Genomic DNA, 7,783 nt, shown 5'->3' on the forward strand with positions numbered 1-7,783 from the left:
ATTGCTCAGTGAAAATTGGGTGTCCTCTTTCTTGCCTGTGCACTGAATACTGAGTGACAAGCTGTTGGCTTATGTTAAAGTCTTCTGTTGGGTATCTCAAAGGAGCACAGGGCTTGAATCACTGTCACCGTGGCTGAACTTATACTGCAAACATTTGCTCATTCTTCATCACTGATACTTTGGACGGCGAATTGAGCTTCTTTTTCTAAAATTCAAAAATTTAGTTTATGAACATAAAAGTAATAGAACTTGGAAAATTAGTTCTGATTATGTTAAAGAGATTTATAAACTGCTGCAGGTCAAATTAAAAGTTTATGTTTATCATCTAACTGCAACATGATGAAATTAATTAAAGCAAAATGCAACGGCACAAGTTTACCTAGTTGTCACAGCTGGATAGGAATATAAATTATGTCTACTGGGAATTTATTTATTTATTTATTAAAAATGTAATTATTTTAGTCTAATCTTGCTGCAAAATGCTGTAGTTGATGTCTTCAAAAAGCAAAGTTTGCTGTCTAAAACCACAAAATATGAAATATGAGAATCGTTATTTGCTTAAAAAATGTCAAAATGATTAATAATTAATTCAATGGACGAATCAATGAATACATTACTTATTGTATTTCAGAAATAAAATTAGCTTAATTTTGGATTCGGGTTAGGCTCTCTCTTTATGAATTATGAGTTAATCAATTCTTCAATATTTTCTATTGATTGTATTTTACACAATGAAGGTGTAAGTGGGGTTTCAATGAACTGGAACAAACCTGATCCACAGAGGCCCCTCCCCTCAACCCATAGGACCCAAAGGCCCCCACTAACAACACCCCGTTGCCAGACACCACAAGACACCCTCAGAAGGCCCATGTCCATTCTCTGATGAGTTACAACTGTTTTGGAGGCACAAGGGAGACCTACACAATATTAGGCAGGTGGTCATAATGTTATGTCTGATTTGACTACCCTAGGTTTGTTCAAACTGAGTAAAGTAACACGACAAAGCACAAGTAAGTTCTTGTAGAATGTTTTATTCCCTCGTGTTGCTTCAACAATGAATTTCCCCCCAAAATTAGAGGTGACTCAGTGACTTTACTTGTAGCTCCGGCTTTGCTGAAAGTGTCCTTCTTTCCACCTTAACCCTCAGTCAAAAATAAAAACAACAAAAACCTTCCTCGAAATGCCTCATTAGGAAACTAGAAACCAGGATAAGTTCTTCCTCTTTGTGGGCTGGATAAGTGGCCCACTTTGAAGCCTGGCAAACTGACGTTTCCTCATATAGCCATTTAACAGTGCACACACTTTACCATGTGTGTTTGTGTGTGTGCGTGCATGCATGTGCATGTATCTGAGGGTGAAATTACAGAGCAGTATGTGGTTAATTGAATGGGGAGGCCTATACTTATCTTCTCTCCCTCTCTCTGCCTCCCAGGTCTCCCTGCAGCCAGTAGGAGGAGGCTTTTTCCATAGACGGCCTCTGAGCCCAATGAAAAATTCACCAGCTTGCCTCTCTCTCTCTCTCCCTATTTCTCTCTCTCAGTCTCACACAGTATGGCGCTGTCAGTTTGGCAGCAAGGCCTATTGCCTCCTGCACCCTCAGCCAAGACTTCTGGGGGGAAAAAAACATACGAAGTTGAATTAAAATCTGGCAATTTCTGGGGAAGTGTTTCTTTTCCTCGGGATATCTGGGAGCAGAACTGGGCAGACAAAAAAGCAATCTAACTAGGCCTCATATTGCACTCACATAAATATTGCAATACGCATTTGTGCCTCCACCAGCTCATTTTTTAAAAGAAATTTGTCTCAGATTACAGTCTGCATTTAAATGAATGAGTGAGGTCTCGTCACTGTGTGCATCCGTCAAAAGCGAGGGGTAGAAAAAGAGGATAGTTAGGACTGAGAATGAAATATTCATGAATCAAATTTGAATAAGCTACAACGTAGACAGCTACACAGATTTGGAAGTAGGCAGCTCAGCAAGGGTATTTTGGTATTTAAAGGGGTTATTAAAGTATTGAATCCTGAGCTATTTTTGGTGGTAGCCGAGATGCCAGTCAAAACTGATAGGAAAGCTTCTGAGTTTTTAAGCAAAGTAGCCACAAAATCAACCTGGAAGAAGTTCAGCTAACAGGCTTCTGCTTTCTAATAGTCTTGCTTTGTATTTAAAGGGTTTAATCAAGCCTCTACAGCAAAAACGTATTGGTAATTTTAACATGTAGCTTGTATTTCAACATGAATCCACTCCATTGGCTTCAGGGATGAAGGTAAATCTGCTGCAGACTCAAAAGAGAACACTCCCATGGGGATTAAGAAAGCAGTTCCTAAAGTATTTCACAGTAAATAGTTCAGTAATACTGTTTCATCTCACCCCCAGCTTCAGAAAGGATGTATGTTGCTAAGATAAAAGTAGGATGGGTCTTCAGTTGGACTTCACAGCAGAAGGAGGCCTTTTTCCGTGAGCTTACTGTGAAGACAAGGAAGTTTCTTAATGTCTTGATGATTCAAAAGCTGCAGACTACTGTCACATTTAAAGTGTTTTAGCTTTACAGACAGCCGAATCTAGAAAATGACTTAAAAGTAATTCTCTCCACTACTAACTATCAAATAAGGGCCAGTGTGGGGATCTAATGAATTTGGAGGCCAGGTCAACACTTTGTGCTGTTCTTCATGTTTTGTTTTGAGTTGTTCCTAAGCCGTTTTTGTGTTTGTTCCTGTGTCAGGCTGCATCCTTCTGAGGATGGCTGCTGCCATCAAGGAGTGTCATTGCTACGGGGTAGGGGGTACCTGGTCTGGTCTAGATGGGTGGTACATGTCTAAGTAACGTCCACACGAATGCCAGGTCCAAAAGTTTCCCAGCAGAACATTAAATTTTCACAAGATGGTCGATGTTATTTACTTCTCCTGTCCGTGGTCATAATGTTATGACTGATCAGTGTACTTACGCTTATACTTATTTCACCGCTGCTCCTTTTCACGACGTTGGCAGTTCCCCACGTCCAATGCGACAGTGCACTGTTCCACTTAACCACTTCACCTTCTGACTTCATGCTTATGCTAATTTCCACTGCGTCAGTTACTGTGATAAAAAGGGTTCATAAGCAGACAAACATTCATTCATTCTATCTATCTATAGAATCACCAATTAACCTAACATGCCTGTCTTTTGGATGGTGGGAGGAAGACGGAGTACCTGGAGGGAACCCATGCAGACACAGGGAGAACATGCAAACTCCACACAGAAAGGCCCAGTCGGCCGATGATTCTGTTTTCCATTAGCTCATTAGCAACATTGCTGGTCTGAAAGCTCAACAAAGCGCTACTGAAGCAAACCGATCTAACAGCAGCAATGCAGCAAAAGGTGACTTAAGGTCACTGAATTAGTATGTGCCAGATGAAAATGGTAATCTACCAAGATATTCCTCTTAAATATTTGTTCGAGCACCTCTTTGTCATGATAGCTCAGAGCGCACTGGGTTGAGTCACGGGAGCTGAAACTAACAACTAGCCTTAAAGAAACGGAATTAAACATCGGCTAATGTCCCTCTGAGACACTGCATGGGATAATGGCAGGGACCTAGCTTGACTTGAGGTCAGAGGTAAAGTTTTATGGCAGCTGATTTAACAAAGGGGGGGGGGGGGGAAAGGAGGTCATGGAGGCCATAGGAATATAAATATGTAATACATGAACAGAATAGAATGGAATAGTTAATTTAGATGACAAACATTTGATGATGATTAAATTCCTCTAAAAAAAATAAAGCATAAGCGTGTCTGAAAACCTCAAGGGGTTTGATGAAAAACTTAAAAGGACATCATATAAAATGCTCTCAAGTTGCTTTCAGCTCTAGAGGGAGAAGCACGCACATGTGGCAGCCGGCCTTAAAGGGATACACACACGCTACATGCAGCCTTAATAGATTAAAGAAAACCTTTGATATTTTCTTAAATATGTTTTATTTCCAAGAAACGGAGACAAAAACAACAGCAGAAGATCACTACCATGCTCGTATCGCAGCGATAATTGTCACAGCCAAGAGACGGTGATCCCAGCTTAGCATAAAGACTTCACGGTTCCCATCTGGATTTGTCTGAAGTCGAGTATTTTTCACATAAACTGAAGCCTTAAAGGGGAATTACCGTTTTTTACAACCTGGCCCTTATTTCTGGCTTAAAATACGATCGTTTACTGACCCATATAACTTTGGTGTCATTTGGAGTCGTTCGGACGATATTTAGATCCACGTATATCCATATAGTGGGAGTGAGTGGGGCACCGAAACACAGCCTCTAAATAACGCATTATCTGCTGCGAAACTCGTTCATTTCACAAATATTTTGTTATGATACGCTAGTGCTATTCCCTGTTGAGTCCAGAGTTACCTATTTAGAGTTATTAAGAGGCTGTGTTTCGGTGCCCCAGTCACTCCCATTATATGGATATACGCGGATCTAAATATCGTCCGAATGACTCCAAATGACACCAAAGTTATATGGGTGAGTAAACGGTCGTATTTTATGCCAGAAATAAGATCTAGGTTGTAAAAAACGTTAATTCCCCTTTAAAGGGACGCCCATCAGCTTATTCAAGAAGTTTCAACATCATCAATTTTAGATTTTACTGGTATAGCTATGAATATTAAATAACATGGCGGTGATCTTGTCCTTTATTCAGTGTCAATCCACCATATTGGATAAAATATGTCCACAGAGATTAACCTGTTGTACAATTTTAGACATATCTATATTGCTAATATAAAGGTGCAACAAACAAAAAACACACAAAAAAATCTATAGCATGTGGTTATCAGAAGAATTATCACAGACTTCAAACTCAGTTCCCCTTTTCACACTCAAAGCTCCGAGCCGAGAACTTTCCTCTGGGTGCTGCCTTTCAAAATTCAATAACTTTCTCCGGCAGGAACCCACAATGTCAAAACTTCAGTGCAACCATCCAGCACTCTGAGCCTCTCCATCATACATCTTCAAAGTATTTCTCTTTTTTTTTTTTCTGTTTTTATCAAAACTTTTTAGTCTTTACTTAAGATGTACCGTGAGGAATATCGCGAACCCTTGAACTAAACTTGTGTAACGGGTTTACGTGTTTGGACCACAGCCGGTTGCAGTCTTGAACAAAGCCATCCCTTATTAGAAATAATAATATAAAAACAAGTAGCTTTGAACTTCTTTGAGCTACTAGGTCACGGTACTTCATACACCATCTTGAGGTTTTGAAGTTTCCGCGAGAGAAGTTGTTAGCAGCTGGCTCACACTTTCATGCACTCAGTCATTTTGCTTTCACACTTACTTTCTGAGTGCTCTTCAATCCTTTGCTGTCAGCTAACGGAGACGCTCAGCAACTCTCTGGGTCTGTTCGTCTTAGTTTAGCGCTGGGCTTGAGGCCTGGAAAGCTCTGGACATTTCCAACCAATAACTAGACATCTTTATTTTATACAGTGAGATTGTGACCAACAGTGTGATTCTTTGGTTGTGATTTAGACCCTTCAATTGGTTGGGTTTTTTTTGTATTTAGCTTACTTGTGGCTGACTAATGATCCACCAAAATCCAATTCAAGAAAACCTACCAGTTTATATTAATAAATTCTTTTTATTAATTTATTTTCTCTCAATACCCAGCAGAGTTTGAGAGAGTGTTGTTTTAGTTTGAGAAAAGTGTTGAACTTAAATGTAAATAATTAACGAGTTAGAAATTAACCGATCGGCCATAACATTATGACCACCTGCCTAATATTGTGTAGGCCTCCGAAACAGGTGTGACTCATCAGAGAATGGACATGGGCCTTCTGAGGGTGTCCTCTGGTGTCTGGCAAGGCAGTGGGGGCCTTTGGGTCCTATGGATCTCTGTGGATCAGGCTTGTTCCAGTGCATCCCACAGATACTTCATCATGTTGGGATCTAGTGAATTTGGAGGCCAGGTCAACACCTTGTGCTGTTTTTCATGCTTTCTGAGTTGTTCCTAAACCGTTTTTTTTTTTTTTTTTTTTCCCTAATGACATCAAGGAGCGTCATTGCTATGGGGTGGTGGTGCCTGGTCTGGTCTAGGAGACATGGTACATGTCTCAGTAACATCCACACGAATACCAGGTCCAAACGTTTTCCAGCAGAACATTGAATTGTCAGATGATCAATGTTATTTACTTCTCCTTATGGCTGATCGGTGTATCTGCACTGAACAAGTCTCTCCAAAAACATGCAGTCTTTGTGGATTGAGGATTTTAACGTTGCCTGGGTTAATATTTTTATAATCCCAATCAAATCAAATCAATCAAACGATTGTGTGTTAAACCTACAGAAAATTATCACCCCATCCGCTGCATCCATCCATGTTAGTCCACTTATCCAAATGTTGTGAGGGCAGTAAGCTAAACAGGATATTCCAGACACCCCCCTCTCTGGCTGCATTTTAAAGTTACTCCTAAAGGCATCCTGACACAGCTGAGATAAGTGATGCTTCCTGAAAATGATGGGTTTACCTCGGGATCTCCTCCCAGCTGGGCGTGTCCAGTAAACCTCTGAGGGACGGCTGGCCTGTTCCTTTACACATGTCGGATGTTCGAGCGCCTCACCCAGTCTCTAAGGCCCCAACTACCCTACAGAAGAAACACCCTTTGGATCTTGCATCCACAGTCTCATTCTTTCAGTCACTACCCAAAGTTCCTGAGCATAGGTGAAGGTTGGAACTGAAAAACGTAACTGAAAGCTTTGCCTTCCAGCCCGGCTACCTCTTCACCACTATGGTACGACTTTCTCAGCTTCCCAAAATGATCTTTTAAACTGGCAGACATTATTCCAAGAGAATCAAAATTCAAAAAACCTTGACTGAAGCTGAAGATCAGTAGCCAGTGGAGATTTAAAACGTAAGCATTTTGATAGGATTTGTGTTTTACTGCCCCTAGCTGGCCAAACAAAACTGTTATTGCTGCTTTAAGTTGCCCGTCTTTTACGTGTGCAGTTGTGTATCAATCTGTGTTGACATTACCTGGCAATCTGTCTACAGACTGTGTCCCTGACTTCAATGCAATCCACTCTGGGATAAGCCTCAGGCCTCCGTGACCTTAAAGATGAAAAAGCAGGTAAACAAAATTAGGAATATGAAATTTCAAATGCATCCATTTGTTCTCATTTGCTGGTTTTCCTATCTTTCCACTACCTTAAGATTTCACATGGATTTTCCACTGTATACAATAAGTCAGTCAACAAACATAGAGGGCGAGTTCAAAGCAGTTTTAATCGCATTATAAGAGTCCATACAGTCATTTACAAGTCTAAACATTTCCATTGTTGAGTTGCCATTTTCATTCTTATCTTCTCCATGCAGTGTCACAGACCATGAACACAAAGCCTATTTCTTCCCGACGAACCCATACAAATTCTAAATCCATAGTTAATTACATGTTAACAGTAGGAGTGGAATCCATTTTCCAGACCTTCTGGACCCGTTACATAAGTTGCTAGAAAGTTTCTCAACGTATTGATTGCCACTCATCTCAGGATATCTCCAAACAAGACAGACACGAACCATTATCTTCAAAGTAACCCCTTTTCCTTGTGGAAAAGGCAACAATCTCGCCTTTTGACGCCTGTGTCGTCCGGTCCGGATTACTGGGGATGGACCTCAACACAACGGCTTGCAGTGCCTCATGTTATTGGCGCAGGTGCGGCCCAGGTTCGCGCCCTCCAGAAGTAAATCGGAGAGTCGGTCCAGGCCGAGGCAGGTGGTGAGGGGGGTGATGAGCCCGTAGAGACCCCCTAAGGTGATGCTGAG

The 7,783-nt window shown here is 41.0% G+C and overlaps 1 protein-coding gene across 1 annotated transcript in view; it reads left to right on the forward strand.

The window, feature by feature from the left end:
• Positions 1-1,654, forward strand: part of stxbp6 (syntaxin binding protein 6 (amisyn)) — a 140,883-nt gene extending 139,229 nt beyond the window's left edge. The window contains exon 7 of the transcript XR_014699661.1: positions 1,433-1,654. The gene's annotated coding sequence lies outside the window, so the exon portion shown is untranslated. The remainder of the gene's footprint in view (positions 1-1,432) is intronic.
• Positions 1,655-7,783: the final 6,129 nt, after the last annotated feature.

This window comes from Chelon labrosus (genome assembly GCF_963514085.1).
Source record: "Chelon labrosus genome assembly, chromosome: 20".
Lineage (NCBI taxonomy): Eukaryota > Metazoa > Chordata > Actinopteri > Mugiliformes > Mugilidae > Chelon > Chelon labrosus.